The sequence below is a fragment of the Hippopotamus amphibius genome, chromosome 12 (assembly GCF_030028045.1).
Source record: "Hippopotamus amphibius kiboko isolate mHipAmp2 chromosome 12, mHipAmp2.hap2, whole genome shotgun sequence".
Lineage (NCBI taxonomy): Eukaryota > Metazoa > Chordata > Mammalia > Artiodactyla > Hippopotamidae > Hippopotamus > Hippopotamus amphibius.
In genome coordinates, this window is record NC_080197.1 from 29,936,330 (window position 1) to 29,959,869 (window position 23,540).

The window sequence follows — 23,540 nt, forward strand, 5'->3', positions numbered from 1 at the left end:
GGCGGGTGTGAGAATGTGCAGATTATATATACGACACAGTGGTGTGCTGGAGGAGGTTTGGACCAGCTCATGAGAGCGGTTACTTACACTTTCAGGAATTTTGAAAGCTAGCTGTTTAAATGTTGGTAACTTGAAATTGACCATATTGAGAGTATTTACACCAAGAAATTGCGAGGCTTTTCTTTATTTTTTTTTTCTTTTAGGGAATCAATTGTTAAAGATTTACCATCTGCAACACTGGACATAACCACTTTGAAGGCAGGATTGACTATGGACTGCAACAGAGAGAAAAATCAAGGATGACTCCAGGCTTCTGGATATGGTATATATACCGTGAGCAACAAGGTTAGGAAGGATACAAGTTGGTAGAAAAACTCCCCTTCCCATCACAGAGAGATGGGTTTGACAGCTCTAATTTCAAACTAATTTCTGGGTTTGACAGGTAGGCTATTTAGACAATGAGGAAGGAGAATAATTGCTCTTAAAATCATTTGTACTAAAGAAGAAATAGAGAACCTCAAAGGGTGGGGAGTAAGGTGGATGCAGGAATCCAGAAGACACTAACTCCTCAGCAAAGGGACATTAGTGTGTTGTTCATGACCAGGTCCAAGGTGATGATGAGCGACATCATGATATGTTGATCTGACTTATTTCTCACATTCCACGGGGATGTTGTGAGTCCTTGTCCAGAGCTACTTCCCATTTCCCTGCCCAGGGCCACGTATGAAGACCCAACTCAGGGGCCTCCAAGGACAGTACGAAGTAGCTCAGGAGCAGCGGATATGTCTCCATGGAGGGGAGGGGAGGGTTTGGGAGCAGAGTCGTGGAAGCCCCCAGCTGGGTCCTTCTCCTAGGCTGGGCCCCTCCGGGAGGGAAGGAGGCAGCAGAGACTATGGTGGCACCTGGCAGGGAGGAAGGAAAGACCTGTGGGAAACCTGTTCATATGTCATTATCTGCTCATCACTCAGGAAATGTTCCCTGCATGCCTCCCACATACCCAGGGGTTCTCCTCCTGGGATGCCTGCCCTGAAATGATAGGCAGCCCCTGGGATAGGACTCTGTCCTCTGTCCCCTCAGCGTCCTCTCCAGGTCCTGATGCCCCTTCCCCAGCCCTTCCACTCTGGCACACGGAGGGTCAGAGCAGGAAACTCCTTCAGAACAGCCAATCCAGGACGTCTCAACTTTACACTGAATTGTGGATTCCTTTTGCCTCAAGGAGCCCCACAGTTCAAGTAATCTAGGAAGGTTCCCAAGGGATCTCCCACTCAGGTGCTCCTCATTCAGCACTCTCTGCCCACTTCCTCCACAGAAACCTGAAAGACAACCTTTGAAAACCCCTGATCCAGCCCACCTCCTCTAGGTCTCACATACTTCCTGGGAGTTGAGAACCTCTTAGAGGAAAACAGGATCTTCCTGAGGGTATTGAAGGGCATGTGTCCCCTTCTCTTAACTCCACATGGGCCCTGACCCTGAATGACCTGTTGGATGGCCCCTCTACTACCTTGTGTCTTCTAGGACAGATCTTCTCCTGCTTTCCTTCCCCCATAACTTACAGTCAAGCCCAGCACTTCCTGTAGACACCGATGACAGAGACACCAACCACCAGCAACACCTTGGGGCCTAGGAGGAGAGCTGCCAGGAGAGGAGATGACAGCTCTGGGCCTGGAAATCAAGAGACAGGAGGCATCATTAGAGTGATCACACAGGAGCCAGTCCCACGGGCCTCCACTTACTCCATCTGAGGCCACCTGGGCCTGTCAGCAATATGAGGCTTTGACCTACATCCTGTCCTGGGCTCAAGCTAGAGGGAGAAATCAGGGTATAAAGGTCATTCATTCTCACTCACTCTCTTCCCAGACTGCAGTGTCCAATGAAAACGCCAGAGGTAAAAATAACTGTGAGACAAGAAAATATTCAGCAAATCCTAGTGCATAATCTCTCACTAGGCTGTAATCCCAACCTCAACCAGCCACCAGGAAATTGCAGGAGAAAGAGACAAGGCAGACAAGACAGGCATCTAGAGTTATTTGTAAATACCACCACCAGTGTTACATTTCCCTAAGCTTTGAAAATATTGGAAAAGTGTCCTGCAGTGCAGTGCGCAGGGCAATAGGAAGGGCTTTCAATGTACACTTGACTTAAAAGCATAAGCACAGAATCCTCAGATCTGTGCATATATTACCATACAGGTCAAAAGGGGTGATCAGTAGTGATCAAGTTAAGCATCTTGAGATGGCAACTTATCTTAGATTTTCCAAGCAGAGCCCATGAAATCACAAAGATTCTTTTTTTTTTTCTTTTTTTTTTTTAATTTATTATTTTTTCGGGGGTACACCAAGTTCAATCATCTGTTTTTATACACATATCCCCGTATTCCCTCCCTCCTTTGACTCCCCCCCCAACCCCCCTCAAGTCCCCCCCACCCTCCCCGTCCCAGTCCTCTAAGGCATCTTCCATCCTCGAGTTAAACTCCCTTTGTTATACAACAACTTCCCACTGGCTATCTATTTTACTGTTGGTAGTATATATATGTCTGTGCTACTCTCTTGCTTCGTATCAGCTTCCCCTTCACCCCCCGCCCACCCCCCAAACCTCGAGTTCTCCAGTCCATTCTCTGAAATCACAAAGATTCTTACAAGTAAAAGATGGAGGCAGGGCAGTAGGAGAAGGAGATGTGACGTTAGAAGCAGAGGTCAGAAAATGCAGGGCCCTTTGGCAAGGATTGTGGATACCTCTGGGAGCTGGAAAAGGCAAGGAAACGGATTCCCCTCCAGAACCTTCAGAAGAAATGCAGCCCAGACACTCATTGTAGACCTCTGACCTCTCCGCCTGTATGATAATGCATGTGTCTTGTATTAAGTCACTAGGCATGGTAGTTATATAAGGTGACTATAGGAATGTAATTAAAGGAGGACAGATGTGAATAAATGGACAGGCACGTTTTACACAGCCAAACTTCTTGTTAGGAAAGGCAAAAAGAAGGAAGAAATGCTGTTTGGCAGTTAAGTGGTGAAGGGAAAAAGAAAAATGCAGGGGGAAGGGATTTAGGTTCCTGAAATACAAAGGAGAATCAAAGAATTAGAGGACCCAGAACATTTCTCCCACTATCAAAACCAACCTACCAACCAAACACTCTCTTAATATTCTGGATTATGCTATACTGAGAGAAAAGAGGTCCACTAGATTAGAAGTATTGTAAAATACCCCAGTATCATAAAAACAAGCAGTCTGATGTACACCTTCACGCTAGATCAACTGGACCCAGGACTGCAGTGGCCAGAGCCCTCAGACACACCAGGCAGCAGACTCACATAGGTCGTCTTACACTTTGCTCAATCCTCACAGCCTAGATGCCCCTGGAAACGTTTCTAGTCATTGTACAGCAGCAGGCATGCTGGATCAGGCTCCCTGCAGCACCCAGACATAACAGCCCTGGCCTGAGCCCCAGCAGGAGATGGAAGATTACAAAGCATCTTCCAAGCTGCTCCAGACAAGATGGCATGGCCTCCTCTCTCCCGCTTACCCTGTTCAGTACAACGTGAACCCTAGAAATAACACAAAGGACAAACAGAGGAGGACTCTGAGGTGGAAGAGGAGGCCGACTAGCTAGAGACCTGAGTACTGGAGGAAGAACACAGCAGTCAGGCACCCAGGTCCACTCTCCTAACTCCCCAGGGGCAGGAGACCCACGTGTGGCACTAGAAAAAAGAAAAAGTCTAAATCAATAATCGAAGTTCCTGCCCCAAGAAATGAGAAAAGGAGGAGCAAAATAAACCCAAAGCAAGCAGAGGGAAGGAAAAAATAAAGGAGAGAAATACGTGAAATTAAAAACAGAGAAGCAGTAGAGAAAAAAACTGAAACAGAAAGAGTGGGTTCTTCTAAAAGAACCACTAATTTTGAAAAATTTCTACTACAACTGACAAAGAAAAAAGGAGGAATGACATATTTCCAATATTGGAAATGAAACAGAGGACATCATGACACACCCTGCAGACATCAAAAGGACAATAAGGGAATGGTATGAAGAACAGTACAGGCAGAAATTTGACAATTTAGAGACCGTGGAACAAATATCTCGGAAGCACAACATGCCACAGCTCAACAATATGAAATGAATAATCTGAGTAGTCTTAATTCAAATTCTTTTTCAAATAAAGAAAAAAAGATTCTCAAGGTCCCAGATGGTGTCATGGGAAAATTGTGCCAAGAACTTAACAGATGAATTAAGAACAATTTTGGTGCACAAAAACAACAATAAAAGACGTTTTGGAAATTTTGAATTTATACTCCATTTTAACTATTAGGGAATTATTATTGATTATGTTAGTATGCACTGGTATTCCTTTTACAGAAAATCTATGGCCTTAACCATATGACCACACAATTGTGGACTCCATTGACAACTGGTTGTCCATGGGGGGCTAAGTTAAAATGCACACAATGTTGCAACTTCTCTACCCTTCTTGTTTAAGGGAAGTTGTTTGTTCTCCATGTCCTCTCTTTGGCTTCCAGGAGGCAGGACACAGACACTCAGTGACCCAGCGTTGACCCAGCAGATGAGGATAGCATGTTGGAAGGAATGTGGGACTTTGAAAGGTCTCTTGGAGTAAGATTACTGGAAACCTGACTCAACCCTCTCTGATGTGACATGAGAACCTGCAAGACATGTTGTATTTATAGAAAGGAAGACTGTTCTTGGACATGCCCTTGGCACAATGCCCAGCTGAGGGGGACCCTGTCTCGAAGTAGCATGTACCTGTTGTACAGGCTGGTGGTTCCTGTCCTCAGGGCCTCAGATTCACCTTGATTAGTATAGCCCAATCACCTGGACTAAAGGAAACAAATCTTCAACAGCATCCCCCACCCACTGCTTCCTGAGTCCCTTCTGTAAACTCCAAATCCTCTGGCTGGTTGAAGCAGGAAGGGAGATCACGGCTGAACTGAGATCTGCATTGCGTCAATGTGCAGTGAGCTGTTGTGAGTATTGCTGGTCCACTGTCCAAATCAGAGGACAAAGGAGCCCTGTGCACTGACCACTCATGGTCCTCTGGGTGCCTGGTCCAGACTCAAACTTCATGTCCTCAGGGCTCCCTTTCCAGAATTTCACAGAGAAGTAGGTGCCAAAGTCTACTGGGGTGAGGTTACTTACATGGATGGAAAAGTCCAGGCTGGAGAGAGACTAGGCAGAGCCTAGAAAGAACAAGGAGGTGGGAGGTGGGCGGTCAGGAAGGATGGACATAATCACTGTTAGTTAAGAAAGCAAGAAGCAGGACACTGTGAACAGGATGATCCCCCTCCTTCCCTGCTTTCCTTCATGGATATTTATGTGAAAAGATCAACAAAGAACATACCAGACTCTTACCACGAGTCATTCTTGGCGGTGTGGGATCTGCAAAAGGAAACTCACTTTAAAGTTCTATTTTAAATCTATTGGCTTCTAGATTGTTCTATAATAAGCATGAATTACTACCTTTAATATTAAAAAAAAAATAAAGACCTGTGTGAGTTGGAGTGGAGGCCTCACCAGGGGGTTTATTGGTGGTGCCCTGTTCCTTCTGGGGAGCAGCGGGCTCCAGGGTATAGCTTTTGGTGACCACCGGCTGCCCGTCATGCTCCACCTGGCAGGTGAGCAGCACGGCCTCCCTGTGGGCAGATGAGGTCACCAGGAGCCAGCTCGTCCGGTTAAAGGTCCCGTCCTTGTTCTCTATGAGGGTCGAGGCTGTTTCTGTTTGGGACACTTTTCCGTTCTCGGTCCAAGTCAGCAGTAGGCGCTGAGGGTAGAACTTGTTCACGTGGCAGGAGATGTTCACTTGGTTCCCCGCTGTGGGGTGTTGGGTAACCTCCAAGGTGGGTGGAACTGAAACAGCACAGGCAGAAGCTCTGACCTTATGGAACAGACAGCTCACAGGGGAGGGGCTGGATAACAGCTCCCAGCACAGCAAGGGAGTCACCCAGGACAGAGCCAGGCAGGCAGCAGGTGCTCAGACACGGAGGGTCTACTGCATATGAGTGAAATCACTAAGCGCACTGCAAAGCACACAGTAGGTGCTCAAAACCTCTTAGCTCCTATTTAGGGTTAAAATGTTTGCAATCAGCAAGATCAGCCCCTGGCATGCAGTGGGAACATAACAACTGTATCAAAATAAATGAAATCAGCACGCACATAAGGGCCTGGCTGGTAGTAGGTGCTCAGTAATTGGAGATGCTCTTGGTAAAGTAAAGGAAATAATGCTTAGCACAGTGCTTGGCACATGTCCACCTGGAAGCTGGCATTCAATCTGTAGGGAGTAACCAGCTCATCTAGGAGACTGGCCATTGGGCCGCACTGTCAGGAAGCAGATTTCAGGCAATTCAAAGCCTGGAGCAAAAAGCAGGGGGGAAGAGCAGGCTGGGGCCTTGGGGGCAGGTGTGGGCTTGGGCTGGTGTGAGGGGCACCTACCTCGAATGGTCTCAGACAGCTTGGCAGTCCCATGGAGAGGAGGGGCCCCCCTGCAGGGTGACGTGGGCCACCTCGCAGATGACCTGGGAGTGAACATCCCCCGGGGCCAGCAGCACCCTGGTTGTGCTGGAGATGCTGTAGGAAACGCTGTCTCCCTCTGGGTCCACGTTGGTCTGGGAGGCGGAGAGCTCATTGCCATTTTTGAACCATTTCAGGGAGATGTTTCTGGGGGAGAAGCCGTGGGATGTGCAGGTGAAGCTCACTGTCTGCTCGGGTGAGGCCCTCACGGCAGGGCCTGATACCACGGGAGGAGAAGGCTTGGCTACAAAAGGAACGTTTATAAACAAGGAACATGATTGTGCTGACCTTCACTAAGGAAAAGCTTGTGACAATGTTAAGAGCTTGCAGATATATTATTTGTAAATTCTTCAAATATTTCTGGGATTGCAATGTCTTCATTCTCATCATAGGGGGAAACACAGAGGTTCCCAGAGGTGAGTCTGAGTCAGGGGTAGGGTCCACATGAAATTCCAGGCCTGAGGTCAAAATCCACCTTTTTTCCTCTGCCAGGTGATTATCCAGCCAATCCGGGCACACGAACAATGGTACTGATTGGATGAACTCTCCTATTAACTCTTCCTGGCTGGGCTCCCCTAGAAATCTTAATTGACTTCAGAAAACCACTCACAAAAGTACATGCACGGGAAGCAGGGTCATAGTGGGATCACCATGGAAGCTGAACCAGGCTGGCCATACAACGGGAGGTGTGGCTGTGGCACCTCCCAGCTCCTCATCCATGAAAGGGAAAAGCAGGCATTATGCTGCCCAGGGCTGCAAAGAGGGTTAAATCAGGCAGTGGAAGCATTCTTACTGTGAGTAAAACACAAGATGATTCACAAACCCAAAGAAACACAGATCTCTCTTTAACCCAGAATGCATATCCAGAGGTCTCCCTTCAGGTAGTTATGAATTTACTTCATCAGTTTCATTCTTTCCATGAATATTCCAGTAGGACTAAGATATAAATGCCTCAAGTTCAAAGAAAGGGGGTGAATGGATGTTTTTCTGAGTCTGGTTCTTCTCTTGGTTCAGTTTTGGGTTGAAAAGAAAGATCACTGAGTGGTGAGAAACCAGTGGTGGTTGATTTCTTAATTGCTGTTAATCCGTAGAGACACAGACCCAGGTCTACAAGCACCCAGAAGCACACAAATCAGCAAATCAAGTGTGAGGGCAGTTTCTCCCTGTAGAAGGGTCCTGTCCTATCTCCAAATTGTTCATTGTTACCCAACAACTCCTGTAAAAGGTGGCAGGCAGCAAATATTACAAACATTTGCATTTGTAAATATTTAACCTGCTTCCTAAAACTCCTCAAACATTGGAGGACACAGTAAAGAGTTACCTTAATATTTCAAGTCATAGAAACAGCAGCATCCTGGACACCCCTAAAGGGACAAGGTGCTGTGATCAGTTACTACTTGTCCAGAGTTTCTTCCCAGCCTTAAGATGGCCTCATTTCTCCATCACCCTCAGCTCTTTAATCCCCCCACCAGCCCTGAGAGGCAGGCTTGAGAGTGCATACAAGCACCACTTGGTAAGATGAATGAGGGTGTATGTAAAGCCCAGAGCCTGCATGTAGTAGGTGCTTAATCAATGACAGCCATGATTGTTATCATAAGATCTGGCCATTCTACTTCTGAAATTACCTATTTATTTTTTAGACAGTAAGAAAGCAAAGCAAAAGCACAATAGAAACACCAAAAAGAGTCTCAATCCTGCTCCGTGCAGCTGCCATGCAAACATCTACATGTAAAAACAGTACAAACACCAAATTATGAATCTGTTTCCACTTTTAAAAATAATCCCCGCAGGAAACAAGTCTGGGAATGGGCTTTCAAAACACACAGGACATCACAGGCATTTTCTTGCAAATCAGCTCTTCCAGGAGCTGGAAGCATTTTGAAAGGAGGAAGGACAAATCTTGTCAGTGTCACTGTGGCTGTTGAGGCAGGAGGGCTCTGGGCTGGGCAGGAAGTGTTTGCAGAGATACCAGCACCTCTTTAGACTCAGGTGAGTTCAAAGATGGGAAGGTTTCCCCAGCAATGAATCCTGGGTCTGCACAGGGTGTTCTGAGTGGGCAGGAAGCCCCGCTCAGCCCAGGTGAGCTCTGTTGGAGGTGGGTTGTGTCCCCGCCAATCGACTAGGCCTGACTTTCTTGGGCCTCCTAAGAGCTGTCACCTTCACAGGCTATTCTGAAGCACCCACACCTGGGAGAGCTGTTCTTCCAACCCAGGCTCTATAGGGGACCCACCTTGGCCAGGGAAAACCACAGCTTTCCCTCTGTGACCTCAGAGAACACGTAGCTCAGGGCTCCTCTGCCCTGGCTGGGCACCAGCACCCTCTGCAGGAGTTAAAACCTCATCTGACAAAATTAAATTGGAATTTCTAGGGTAGAGCCAGGGTATGGGGTGCTTTTGGAGGTTTCCCAGATGGTTTCAAAGAGCAGGCAAGGTTGGTAGGCACGCATCCCCACCCCAACCCCAGTTGTACTTAGTCCAGGAAGGAAAGCTTCCCCTCCAAGGTCCTCTGAGCAGAGCTCACGTGGGTGGAACATGTACCACGTGTCAGGCTCTGCTCTAAGCTCATGACATGCATCCCTCACTCAGTCCCTGCAGCTGCTCTGTGACGGCGGTGCTGTCATTGTTGCATGCGGACACCAAGCCCCAATGTGGGGAGGGACTCGTCAGAGGTCCCAGAGCCAGGACAGTGCAGAGCTGGGATGGGAGCCCAGGCAGGGGGGCTCGGCCCAGGCTCTCAACCACTTGCGCTGTGCTCTCAACCACTGAGTAACACCCTAACCCACCATATCCAGGGCTTTCTAGATCCTCTCCAGTCAGCACTGACACCTGAAAGGTAGTGTGATTACCACCATTTCACAGATGGGGAAACTGAGGACAGAGGGAACTGAGACTTGCTCAGGGCCACAGAGCCTGGGAGGCCAGCACCATCCCTCACTGAGGGGCTGTCCTGTCACCAGGTCATTGTACCCTCAGGACACCCTGCAAAGGTTGGTGTGATTATCCACTTTCTACAGGTGAGGAAATGGGGCGCAACACAGGGAACTGGGTCACAACTTTGAAATAACACCACGATTTCGGGTCTATATTCTGTGCACCCAGGCAGAGCGCCTCAAATCCTTCCAATTCTCCTCAAAGGAGACCATGATTATCGCCACTTTACAGATGAGAAAACTGAGGCTCAGAGAATTGAAGGGGCTGAGTCCTCACCCTCCCCTCATTGTGTCCCAGAAGTATTTCCTGTCATCTCCAAGTTTTCATGTCCATCAGCAGAGCAAGCACCCCACCTTCACAAGCCTCCACAGTGACCTCCACCCTCCCCTTTTGCCTCTGAGATTTCGACTTCAAGCAACTACAGGGAGGAGTAGCGCCCAAGTGCCCAGGCCTGGGGATGCTGTAGCCACAGGGCTCCTGATATGTGAGTCTAGAATAAGAACTCTTGCTCACACGGGGCCTCCAACACCCTCTAGGGAACACCTCCCGCTCCTCATCCTCAGTCTGCAGAGCCAGGAATGGGAGAGCACCTGCTGCGGGGATTGCAGTGGCCCCTCTCCGCTCTGTCCACACTACCCTTCCCAGAGCTGCCCCCACAGTGAAGGGTCCACATCACAACAAGGGGGAGAAACACTCCTGATGCTTTTACGTGTGCTGAGCCCTGTCTCTTCACAACATTCAGCACATCAGGAGACACTGCAGTGTCTGATCTGTTGTAAAGCGAGACTTGCCTGCTTCATGGGACTTTTTGAAATGCTTTTTGCTAAAGAAAAGAACAATATAAAATTTTGAGAGGACAGGGCTGGAGGTTTCCCCACACTTTGACAAGCACTGTAGGGTGTGCAGAGAGCAGGGCTGTGAGTCACAGTACTTGGGGTTCAATCTTGGCTCCCCTACCGGCTCACAAATCAGGTCCCCTCTCTGAGCCTCAGTGTCCTCATCTGAAAAGGACAACAGAGGATCCCCTCCCTCAGAGCCCTGGTTATAAGGAGTGAACGCCATGAGGAAGATTCAGCATCCGACAGGCTGCTGCTCCCTGGCCCTCCCCTCCCTCCTTTCTCCTCCAGGGAATCATCAGGGCAGGCGGCCTGGGGAAGAGGGTGAGCAGCCTCCAGGGAGGCAGCAGGTCTGAGTGGCGGGGGAGCCACCTACGACCCGTGATTGGCGGGGCAAGGGGCCCACCATCTGGGAAGTTTAGCAATATCTGCAAAATCAAGATAAGTCCACCTTCACTGCTGATGCCTGGAGTTTGGGGAACTTCATTTGCCACCATGACTAGGAGGGAAATTTGGCAATATGATCACACAAATAAAATACACATACTCTCTGATCTAGCAATGCCGCTTCCAGTGGGTATTTCCTCCGAGAGGAGAGTGACATGTGGAAAGGTTCTCCACTGAAGCGCTGTTTGAAGGTTAGGAACAACTGAGTATTTGTCAACAGGAGACTGTAAAATGAACGATTTTGTCTCCATAGGCTGAGTGAAAAGTAGCTGTTGAATCACTGGGCAGCTCTAGCTGCTGATGTAGGATGAGGGATTTGGGATCACGTGGCTGAAAGTAGGGAGAGGTTTCCAGTCACCTCAGGACTCAGGGTCTGAATGCAAGGAGCAGTCTGAACCTTTTGGGAAAGCAATGAAAAGAGTCTGCTCAATGGTTATTTCAAGGAGCTTTTATTTTGCAACTTCTATGTGCCAGGCTCTTCCAGAAACCAGTTCCAATGCCGGTGCAAGAAGGAGCTTGGCCTGGAATCAGACTTGGTTCTGGACAGATCCTCTCACTCACTGACCATGGGACTGTGGTCTGGGCCCCTGTCACCTCTTGGCCTCAGGCCCCCATCTGTACATGGGGGAGCTGGGAGGATGGTGTCTACAGGTCTTTCCGGTGCTGACAGCCCAGAATTCAGGAGTTAGAAAGAGGATCCATGGTCTTTGTCCGAAAACTCTAAATGAACCTTTGCTACCTCAGTGGGGCTGCCCCTAAGTCACTCACATGGGGAACCTCTTCCCTGGGGAGGGACACTCTGAGATGACACAGCTCTGCTTGGAGCCTTCAGTGACTGTGAGTCAGTCCCTGAATCACAGGAGTGTTTTCTCACCAGATGCCCAGGAGACACCAAACCTATGAGCATCTCCTCCAAGCAGGGCCATCAGAATAAATGCTGAACCCTATGCCTCTAGGAATTTTTTCTCAGGCTGATGGTTCTAAAGAGGAAATAAAGAAACCCATTCTTCCCTCCCTGCCTGGATGGATTTCTCCTCTTTGGAAGGGACACTGGACATAAGCTTCAGGAGAGGAGAGCCCTGGTCTGCTTTGTTTCACCGCTGCTTCTACAGCATGCAGAGCAGAGCCTGGGACACAGTAGGTGCTCAGTACATGCTGAATAGAGAGAAGACTCAGCCACATGGAAGGGAGCACTCTCTGGAAGCAGGAGGTGAGGTCGGGCCTGTGATAGGGCAAGGCACTCCGACTTTCAGTTCCCTCATCCCTGGAGCCAAAGAGCTGGATGGGATTGAAAAGACAAGGGATGAGGAGCCAGGCAGATTGGTTTCTAGACTTTTCCCCCTTTTAACAGCCATGGGCCCTTCAGCAAATAGCATGACCCCCACAGGCCTCAACTTCCCTGATCTGTAGAAGGGAGTGACATCAGATCATGTCCACATCATGATATAAGCACCCACTGCTGCACCTGAATTTTTTTTTTTTCCTCAAAGAGTGGAGGGCATTGTTGTTCCCTTGTTGTCAGAGACCAGGGGACAAAGGACACCCAGGCCATACTCACCACTCACAGTGAGATGAGTGCCTGGTCCAGACTTAACCTCCGTGTCGTTAGGGTCTCCTTTCTTGAACTTCACACAGTAGTAGACACCAGTGTCTGCTGGGGTGATGCTACTGATGCGGATGGAAAAGTCCGTGTTGTTTCTCCTTGTGATGTCTGAAACAGTTGCTGCTCGGGGAAGGGGCCTCCTTTTAGACTGTAGATTAACTCCCGTCCTGGCCCAGTTCCCCTGAACCACGCGACGGGCCCCACGGGGAGCAGGGAGGTCACGGTGCAGCGCAGCGTGGCCGTCTCTCCTGCTGCAACTGACACTGACCTCTCAGGCTGAATCACTTGCAGCTCGTCCTCACCTGCCACTCCTGAGGGAAACACAATCCAGTTATTCATTCATCCTTATGTGATCTTGTAGATTTTCTCAAGTGTTTATCAACAATGACCTTCACTAACTGAGTGCCCTTGAGCCAGCCTTGAACTCAGCCCATTGCATGTCCATTGCATGTAACCTGCACCCTGAGCCTGTAACATGAGACCCTAATACAACCTCTAATATAAGAGAGGAACTGAGGCTCAGAGAGGTTAAATGATGTGGCAGAGAATGGGTTTGAGTACTTGAGCCCTCTCTGGAAGTGTCATGTTTCACCAAATACTTCTAACTCTTCACTTTGTGGCCTCACAGACTGTTGCACTTCTGGCCTGTGCATTAGGTGGGACCACATGCATTTTTTAGACACTGAATTGTGAGGAGAACTGATGGATCTATTTCGTAGGTTATTCATGTAACTTCAAGAACCTTTATGGACCAATGTCCCTCTTCCCAGAGATCCAGACACTGGTGGTGGGGTCGGCTCCAGCAACCTGGATACATGAGTGACAGCGACGTGCAGAGGCCCCAACACACAATGAACATTGAGTTTAAGAAGAAATTAAAACATTGTTTCAAGTCCTGGATTTTTCCAATGACATAGTCATGTTATATTAGTTACATAAGGCTGATGTAATGAATTTCGTGGCTTTAAATGACAGTTTTTTTATCTTACAATTGTCGATGTCAAAGGACCAAAAATGGTATTACTGGACTAAATGAAGGAGTCAGTTGGGCTTCAGTTCTTCTGCAGGCTCTGATCATTGCTCCTCCAAATTCTTGAGACTGTCTATCCTCATGTTCTCATGGTTTCCATCTTCCTGTCTTGCTTCCATTGTCAGTTGTCCTCTAACTTTGGCTTTCCTGCCTCCTTATTATAAGCTTATATGAGGCCCACACTGATTATCTAGGATATTCTCCCCATAGCAAGAGTCTTAATCACTTTTAAAAAATCTCTCTTGTCATGTAAAGTAAAATATTCACAAGTATTAGGACATGGATCTCTTTAGGGGGGTATTTTCTGTTTTTTTTTTATTTGTTTCCTTGATTTATAACTTTTTATATTGATGTATTATTGATTTACAATGTTGTATTAATTTCTGCTGTACAAAAAGATAACTCAGTTATACACATAACATACATTCTTTTTAAACATTCTTTTAAGTTCTTTCCCATTATGGTTTATCACAGGATACTGAATATAGTTCTCTGCACTATATAGTAGACCTTGTTGTTTATCTTTTCCATGTATAATACATTACATTTCCCCTACCTTTCTCCCTCTCGGCAACCACAAGTCTGTTCTCTATGTCTGTGAGTCTGTTTCTGTTTCATAGACAGGTTCACTGTGTCATCTTTTTTTTTTTTTTTTTTTTTTGGCCATATGGTGCAGCTTGTAGGATCCTAGTTCTCTGATCAGGGTCACACTGGGCCCCCTGCACTGGAAGTGTGGTGTCCTAACCACTGGACAACCAGGGAATTCCCTGTGTCATCTTTTAGATTCCACATAGAAGTGATATCATATGGTACTTTATCTTTCTCTTCAGACTTACATCACTAAGTATGATAATCTCAGTCTGAGTCATGTTGCTGCAAATGGCATTATTTCAGTTCATTTTATGGCTGAGTAATATTCAGCAGTATTCCATTGTATATATGTACCACCTATTCTTTTTTTTTTTTTTCCAGTATTTTTTAAAGAAGTTTTGGGTTCACAGCAAAACTGAGAGCACGGTGCAGAGATTTCCCACACAGCCCTTCCACCACACATTCATAGTCTGTCTCGTTGCCAACCTCCCCCGCCAGGGTAGTGCATTTGTTACAACTGATGAGCCCGCATTTACACACCACCATAATCACCCAAAGTCCGTAGTTCACATTAGGATTCACTCTTGGTGTTGTATATTCTATGGGTTTAGACAAATGTATAATGACATGTATCCATCATTGTATTATCACACAGAGTATTTTCACTGCCTTAAAAATCCTCTCTGCTCCACCTGTTCATCCATCCCCTCGACAACCACTCATCTTTTTTAAGATCTCCACAGTTTTGCCTTTTCCAGAATGTCTAGTTGGAACCATACAGTATGTTACCTTTCCCAATTGGCTTCTTTCACTTAATGATATGCATCTAAGGTTCCTCCATGTTTTTCATGGCGTAATAGGTCATTTCTTTCTAGCACTGAATAATATTCCATTGGGTAGATTTACCGCAACTTATTTATCCGTTCATCTATGACATCTTGGTTGCTTCCAAGATATGGCAATTATGAATAAAGCTGCTATGAACATGGTGGTGCAGGTTTTCCTGTGGACATAAGTTTTCAACTCATTTAGTTAAATATCAAGAAGTGTGATTGCTGGATTGCATGGTTACTGTATGTTTAGTTTTGTAAGAAACTGACAAACTCTATTCTAAAGTGGCTGTGCCTTTTTGCCTCCCACCAGCAGTGAATGTAATTTCCTGTTACTCCATATGCTTGGCAGCATGTGGTGTTGTCAGTATTCTGGATTATGGCCATTCTAGTAGGTGAATAGTGGTATCTCATGTTTGTTTTAATTTGCTGATGATAAATGATGTGGAGAATTTTTTCATGTGCATATTTGCCATCCGTATTTTTTCTTTGATGGGGTGTCTATTCAGGCCTTGGCCCATTTATTAATCAGGTATTTTTTCATCACTGAGTTTTAAGAGTTCTTTGGAAATTTTGTTTTTGTCTTTTTTTTTTAACTTTATTTTTAACTATGTTGGGTCTTCGTTGCTGCCCATGGGTTTTCTCTAGTTGTGGTGAGCGGAGGCTACTCATTGCAGTGCATGGACTTCTCATTGACGTGGCTTCTCTTCTTGCAGAGCATGTGCTCTTGGCATGCAGCTTCAGTAGTCGCAGCACGTGGGCCTAGTAGTTGTGGCACACGGGCCCTAGATCTGGTGGGATCAGTAGTTGTGGTTCACGGGCTCTAGAGTGCAGGCTCAGTAGTTATGGCAAATGGGATTAGTTGCTCTGTGGCATATGCGGTCTTCCCAGCCCAGCGGTCAAATCCGTGTCCCCTGCATTGTCAGGCAGATTCTTAACCACTGAGCCACCAGGGAAGCCCTCTTTGTATATTTTGGATAGCAGTCTTTATAAGATGTGTCTTTTGCAATTATTGTCTCCTAGTCTGTGGCTTATCCTCTCATTTTCTTGATATTATTTATTGCAGAGCAGACATTTTTAATCTAAAAAGTAGAACTTGTTAATTATTTCTGTCATCCCCTCGATAACCTTGTGCTTTGGTATTTTACCTAAAAATTCATCACCAAACCCAAGGTCACCTAGATTTTTTCCTGTGTTGTCTTCTGGGAGTTTTATATTTTTGCATTTTACATTTAGGTATATAATCCATTTAGAGTTAATTTTTGTGAAATGTGTAAGGTCTATGTCTAGACTCTTGTTTTTTTTCTGCATGTGAATGTGCAATTGTTCCAGTACCATTTTTTGAAAGCACTGTCTTTCCTCCATTGTATTGCCTTAGCTCCTTTTTCAAAGATCAGTTGACTTTTCTATGTAGGTCTATGTCTGTGCTCTCTATTCTGTTCCATTTTTCTGTTTTTGAGCTATTTTTCTATTACTTTGCTAATACCACACTGTCTTGATTACTGTTGCTTTCTAATAGTTCTTGAAGTCAGGTAGTGTCAGTTTTCCAACTTTGTTTTTCTTCAATATCATGTTGGCTAATCTGTGTCTTTCACATCACTTTAGAATCAACTTTTTGATATCCGCAAAATAACATGCTAGGATTTTGATTGAAAGTACACTGAATATATAGATTCAGTAGGTAAGGATTGACACCTTGACAATATTGAGTCTTCTTATTCCTAAACATGGAATATCTCTCTATTTATTTACATTTTCGTGGATTTCATTCATCAGAGTTTTACAGTTTTCCTCGTATAGATCTCATACATGTTTTGTTAGATTTATACTTAAGTACTTCATTTGGGGGATGCTAATGTAAGTTGTATTGTGTTTTTGATTTCAAATTTCAATTGTTTACTGCTGGCATACAAGAAAGTGCTTGACTTTTGTGTATTAACCTTGTTTTCTGCAATCTTGCTATAATTCCTTCTTAATTCCAGGAGGGTTTTTTTGTGAATTCTTACAGCTTTTCTGTGTAGATGGTTATGTCATCTGCAAACCAACACAATTTTATTTCTTCCTTCTCAATCAGTAAACCTTTATAAAATTTTTCTTGTCTTATTGAATTATCTAGGACTTTCAGTAAAATGTTGAAAAAGTGGTGAGAGTGAAATTTTTGCCTTGTTCCTGATCCTAATAGGAGAAACTCTAGTTTCTCATCATTAACATGATGTTTGCTATAGGTTTTTTGTATATATTTATTATCCAATTGAGGATGTTTCCCATTATTCTCAGTTTACTGAGAGTTTTTAATCACAAATAATGGATATTAGATTTTGTCATATGGGTTTTCAGCATCTCATATAATGATGTAATGTTGCTTTATAACTTGTTGATGTGATGATTTACATTAATTGATTTTTTAAGCTCTTTATTGGAATATAAATTCTTTACACTCTTGTACCAGCTTTTGAGATACACCAAAGTCAATCAGCTGTATTTATACATATATCCCCATATCCCCTCCCTCTTGCCACTCCCTCCCACCCTCCCTGTCCTGGCCCTTTAAGGCATCACCCATCATTGAGTTGATCTCCCTTTGTTATACAGCAACTTCCCACTAGCTATCTATTTTAGAGTTGGTAGTGTATATATGTCTATGCTACTCTCTCACTTCATCCCAGCTTCCCCTTCGCCCCCCGACTCCCCAACCCCATGTACTCCAGTCCATTCTCTGCATCTGCATCCTTATTCTTGCCCTGTCACTGGGTACATCAGTACCTTTTTTATTTATTTTTTATTTTATTATTTTTTGGTTCCAGAAATATGTGTTAACATACAGTATTTGTTTTACTCTTTCTGGATTACTTCACTGTGTGTCACAGACTCTAGGTCTATCCACCTCATTACATATAGCTCCATTTCATTCCTTTTACGGCTGAGTCATATTCCATTGTATATATGTGCCACATCTTCTTTATCCATTCATCTGTTGATGGGCATTTAGGTTGCTTCCATGTCCTGGCTATTGTCAATAGTGCTGCAATGAACATTATGGTACATGTTTCTTTTTGAATTACGGTTTTCTCTGGGTATATGCCCAGGAGTGGGATGACTGGATCTTATGGTAGTTCTATTTGTAGTTTTTTAAGGAACCTCCAAACTGTTTTCCATAGTGGCTATACCAACTTACATTCCCACCAACAGTGCAGGAGAGTTCCCTTTTCTCCACACCCTCTCCAATATTTATTGTTTCTAGATGTTTTGATGATGGCCATTCTGACCAGTGTGAGGTGATACCTCATCGTGCCTTTGACTTGTATTTCTCTAATGATTAGTGATGTTGAGCATCTTTTCATGTGGTTGTTAGCCATCTGTATGTCTTTGCAGAAATGTCTATTTAGGTCTTCCGCCCATTTGTGGATTGGGTTATTTGCACTTTTGGGATTAAGCTTCATGAGCTGCTTGTATATTTTGCAGATGAATCCTTTGTCCGTTGCTTCGTTGGCGAGTATTTTCTCTGATTCTGAGGGTTGTCTTCTTGCCTTCTTTACAGTTTCTTTTGCTGTGCAAAAGCTTTTAAGTCTCATTAGTTCCCATTTGTTGATTCTTGACTTTATTTTCATTATTCTCACCTATTCTTTATCCATTCATCTGTCAAATGGACTTTTAGGTTGTTTCCATGTCTTAGCTACTGCAAAAATGCTGCTATGAATAGGGGTGCATGTAACTTTTTGGATAAGAGTTTTGCTGGATATTTGCCCAGGAATCAGATTGCTGTATCATACGGCAAGGTTTCTGAGGAACCTCCATGCTTTTTCCATAGTGGCTTTACCAACTTACATTCCCAACAAGAGTGTAGGAGAGTTCCCTGTTCTTCACATCCTTTCCAGCATTTGTTGTCTGTTAGAGCTTTTAAGGAAGGCCATTCTGACCAGAGTGAGGTGAGGTGAGGTGAGTGAGGTGGTATCTCATTTTAGTTTTGATTTGCATTTTTCTAATAATTAGCGAGCATCTTTTCATATGCCGATTGGCCATTGTATTTCTTCTTGGTAGAAATGTCTGCTTAGGTCTTCTGCCCATTTTTCTATTGGTTTGTTGGTTTTGTTGTTTTTGTTATTAAGTTGTATGAGCTGTTTGCATATTTTGGAAATAAAGCCCTTATTGCTCACATAATTTGCAAATATTTTCTCCCATCCTGTACATCGTCTTTTTGTATTTTTTGGTTTCTTTTTCTCTGCAAAAGCTTATAAGCTTGGTTAGGTTCCATTTGTTTATTTTTTTTTTTTTATTTTTTTTTAAATTTTTTTGGGGGGTACACCAGGTTCAATCATCTGTTTTTATACACATATCCCCTTATTCCCTCCCTTCCTTGACTCCCCCCACCTCGAGTCACCCCACCCTCCCCACCCCAGTCCTCTAAGGCATCTTCCATCCTCCAGTTGGACTCCATTTGTTATACATCAACTTCCCACTGACTATTTTACAGTTGGCATTTGTTTATTTTTGTTTTTGTTTCTATTGCCTTGGGAGACTGCCCTAAGAAAACATTGCTACAGTTAATGTCTGAGAATATTTTGCCTATGATCTCTTCTAGGAGTTTTATGGTGTCATGTCTCTAAGTTGTTAAGCTATTTTGAGTCTATTTTTCTGTATGGTGAAAGGGTGTGCTCTAACTTCGTTAATTTACGTGTGATGGTCCAACTTTCCCAACACCACTTGCTGAAGAGACCATCTTTTTCCCATTGCATATTCTTGCCTCCTTCGTTAAAGATTCAGATGTGGTGTATCACATTGATTGATTTGTGTATGTTGAATCCTCCTGTTGAACTTGGGATGAATCCCTCTTGGTTGTGGTGCATGATTTTTTTATGTGTTGTTGGATTCAGTTTGCTAATATTTTGTGGAGAATTTTTGCATCTGTATTCATCAAAGATATTGGCTGGTAATTTTCTTTTTTGGTGGTGTCCTTGTCTGGTTTTAGTATCAGGGTGATGGTAATCTCATAGAATGTCTTTGGGAGTGTTCCCTCCTCTTGAATTTTTTGGAAGAGTTTGAGAAGGATTAGTATACATTCCTCTTTGTATGCTTGGTAGAATTTGCCTGTGAAGCCATCTGGTCCTATACTTTTGTCTGTAGGGAGTTTTAAATTACAAATTCTATTTCACCTCTAGTGATTGGTCTATTCAAATATTTATTATCTATTTCTTCTTGGTTCAGTTTTGGTGGGCTGCATGTTTCTAGAAACTTGCCCATTTCTTCTAGGTTATAGAATGTGTTGGCATATAATTGTTCATAGTATTGCCTTATGGATTTTTGTCTTTCTGTGGCAATTGTTGTTAAGTTTTATTTTTATATTTGTGGCATTTGTTGTTATATTTGATTTTCATTTCTTATTTTGTTTATTTGGGTTCTCTCTTTTCTTCTTGGTGAGCCTGGACAGAGGTTTGTCAATCTTTTTTACTCTTTCAAAGAACCAGCTCTTTGTTTTATTGATTTTTTTTTGTTATATTTTTTAATCTCTATTTTATGTCCTCTCTGATCTTTAATATTTCCTTCTTTCTGCTCACTTTGAATGTCTTTTTCTACATCTTCTAAGTTGTAAGTTAGGGTGTTTACTTGAGATTTTTCTTATTTTTTTGATGATGGCATGTATTACTGTGAACCTACCTCTAAGGACTTCTTTTGCTACATCCCATAGATTTTGTATGCTACTGTTTTTATTGTCATTTGTCTCAAGGCATTTGTTTTTAAATTTCCTCTTCAATTTCATCTTTGCCCCATTGGTTTTTTAGTAGCATGTTGTTTGGCCTCCATGTAATTCTTTTTCTCTTTTCTTTTTTCTGTGTTTGATTTCTCGTTTCTTGCCTTTGTCATCAGAAAAGTTGCTTGAGATAATTTCTATACTCTGAGATTTGTTGGTGCTTCCTTTGTGCTCCAATATGTGGTCAGTTGTAGAGAACATTCCATGTGCACTGCAAAAGAATGTGTATTCTGCTTTTTTTTTCTTTTGGATGTAATATCCTGGAAATGTCAATTGGGTTTAACTGTTCTTTTGTATCATTTAGATTCTCTGTTGCCTTATTGATTTTCTGTCTAGATCTCTCCACTGATTTGAGTGGGGTGGTAAAGTCTCCTACAATTATTGGATTTCCCCCAATTTCTCCCCTAATAGCTGTTAGTATTGGTTTTATGTATCTGGGTCCACCTATATTAGGTGCATATATGTTGACAAGTGTACAACCCTCTTCTTGTATTGATTCTTTTATTATTATATAGAGTTAGTCTTTATGTCCTTTGTTTTAAAGTCCATTTTCTCTGATATGAGGACTGCAACCCCTGCTTCCTTGTCATTTCTGTTTGCATGAAGCATCTTTTTCCACCCCTAACTTTCTATCCATGCATGTCCTTTGCCCTAAAGTGGGTCTCTTGTAGGCAGTGTATTGTAGGCTTCTGTTTTTTTATCCACTTTGCCACTCTGTGTCATTTTATTGAAGCATTCATTCTATTGATATCTAAGGTAATTATTGATAGATATGTATTTATTGCCATTTTAAGCCTTATTTTCCCATTGATTTTGTATTTCTTCGTTGCCCTTTTCTTTTCCTTTTTGTCTTTCCTTTTGTGAATTCATGATTTCCTTTCCTAGTATACTTATGTTCTCTTCTTTTTGCTTTTTGGGAATCTATTGTGTGTTTTTGATTTGTGGCTACCCTGTTGTTCAAGTATGTGAATCCCTCCTATGTCTGCTTGCATTAAACGGGTGGTCATATAGAAACATAGTCTAGAAAATTAAAAAATGTATGTTTTCTAACCCCCCTCCCCCACACTTGATGATTTTGATGGCCTCTTTTATATCTTCATGTTCATCATTTTGCTGTTCTTTATGGTTATCATCACTTTCATGGAAATTTTTTGATTTTTTTAATCTGTGTGCTACCTTATTTAGGTGATTTGCTTTCCAGGTGTGATTTGCTCATTCCTATATATTCTTATTTCTTTTCTTTTTAGAGAAAACCTTTCACTATTTGCTTTAGGATAGGTTTGGTATTGCTGTATTCTTTTAGCTTTCCCTTGCCTAAGAAATTCTTTCTCTCTCCTGCTATGCTAAATGATAATCTTGCAGGGTAGAATATCCTAGATTGCAGATTTTTCCCTTTCCGGACTTTGAATGTATCTTGTCACTGCCTTCTGGCCTGCAACATTTCTGTAGAGAGATCAGCTGATAGCGTTATGGGGGTTCTCTTGTAATTAACACCTTTTTTTTTTCCTCTTGCTGCCTTTAGAATCCTCTCTTTATCTTTAAATTTGCAATTTATTTTAGAATATGTCTGGATGTAGGTCTCTTTGGGTTTACCTTATTTGGGGCCCTCTGTGTTTCCTGTACCTGAGTCTCTGTTTCCTTCTTTACTTTTGGGAAGTCTTCAGCCCTAATTCCTTCAAATACATTTTTGATCCCCTTTTCTCTTTCTTTGCCTTCTGGAATCCCTGTTGTGCATAGATTGATGCCTGCTTTATATTATCCCATGGGTCGCTTATATTGGCTTCATTTTTTGTTTTAATTTGAGTTTCTGTCTGCTGCCTTGATAGGGTGATTTCCATTTTTCTGTCTTCCAGATCACTTATTCATTCGTCTGCATTATCCATTCTGTTATTCATTGCCTTTAGTTCAGTTTTTCTCTCAACAAATGAGATTTCTAATTTTTCTTGGTTCCTTTTCATAGTTTCTAGTTCCTCTTTATAGTATTCTGCATTTCTGCTGAGAGTCTTTCTTAATTCCTCCAGTATTTTCGTTATCTTCTTTTTGAAATTGGTGTCTATTAGATTAAAGAGGTCTGTATCATTGTTTGTTTTTTTAAGGGGCAGTCCTTTATCTTTTACCTGGGAGTGGTTCCTCTGCTTCCTCATTGTACTTATATTTCTCTTATTCTGTGAGTTGAGGAGAAGCAATTATCTACTGTGGCCCTGCAGTGCTATTTATACATGAGAGTGTCCCTGTGTAGCTTGTGTGGATTTAATATTTGGTGCGAGGGCTGCTTTTAGAATGCATGCCTGTCAACTCTTTCCTCAGCACTTGCCAACCTTATTCCCTTGATGGGGGTGTGCAGATGTGGTGTCTGGTGCCTAGTCCTGGGGTTCTTGGTGGCCACGGTAGCTCATGTGTACCCCCAGAGCCTGCAGTGGGAGTGGAGCTGGCGTGCAACCACTTCTGGAGTCTTTGAGGGCAGTAGCAATGGTCATGACCACCGCTCCTAAAGCCCAAAGGGTGGAGGTAGGTAGCTCACGCTGCTCCTTGTGACTGCTCCTAAAGTGGGGAGGGGTGGGGCCAGGGACTCCCAGCCACTTCTGAAGAAAGTGGCTGGTGGCTGCTGTGACTGGTGATAGCTCCTGAAGCTCATGTAGGCGGTGTCCTGCAGCCTGAGAGTGCATGCAGGGAAAAAGGCTACAATGGAGGGTCCCACCCCCTCCCCTCATGCACCCAGCAAACAATGGTGCATATCCTTTAAGGCAGTCCAGGCTTCCTCCACCTATATGCACAGGTGAGCCTGCACCACACTCCAGATTTTCAGGCTGTTTCCCCACAGGCCAACCGCAGTCCTTTCCCAGGATTTGATCTCTGAATACTGAGCTTCAAACCCAGCCCCCACCTGTACAAGCAGACAAACATTTCACGCTGGGTAATCCAAGCAGTTGCACTGACAATCTGCACAGGTCTCTCTCTGTTCTAGCTAGTGCAACCTGGTTGCTGTGTTCTCCTCTGAGGCTACGAAGCT

The 23,540-nt window shown here is 43.9% G+C and overlaps 1 pseudogene; it reads right to left on the reverse strand.

Annotated features, from left to right (window-relative positions):
* Positions 1 to 801: 801 nt before the first annotated feature.
* LOC130833078 (signal-regulatory protein beta-1-like) overlaps positions 802 to 23,540 on the reverse strand; it is a 30,989-nt pseudogene continuing 8,250 nt past the window's right edge.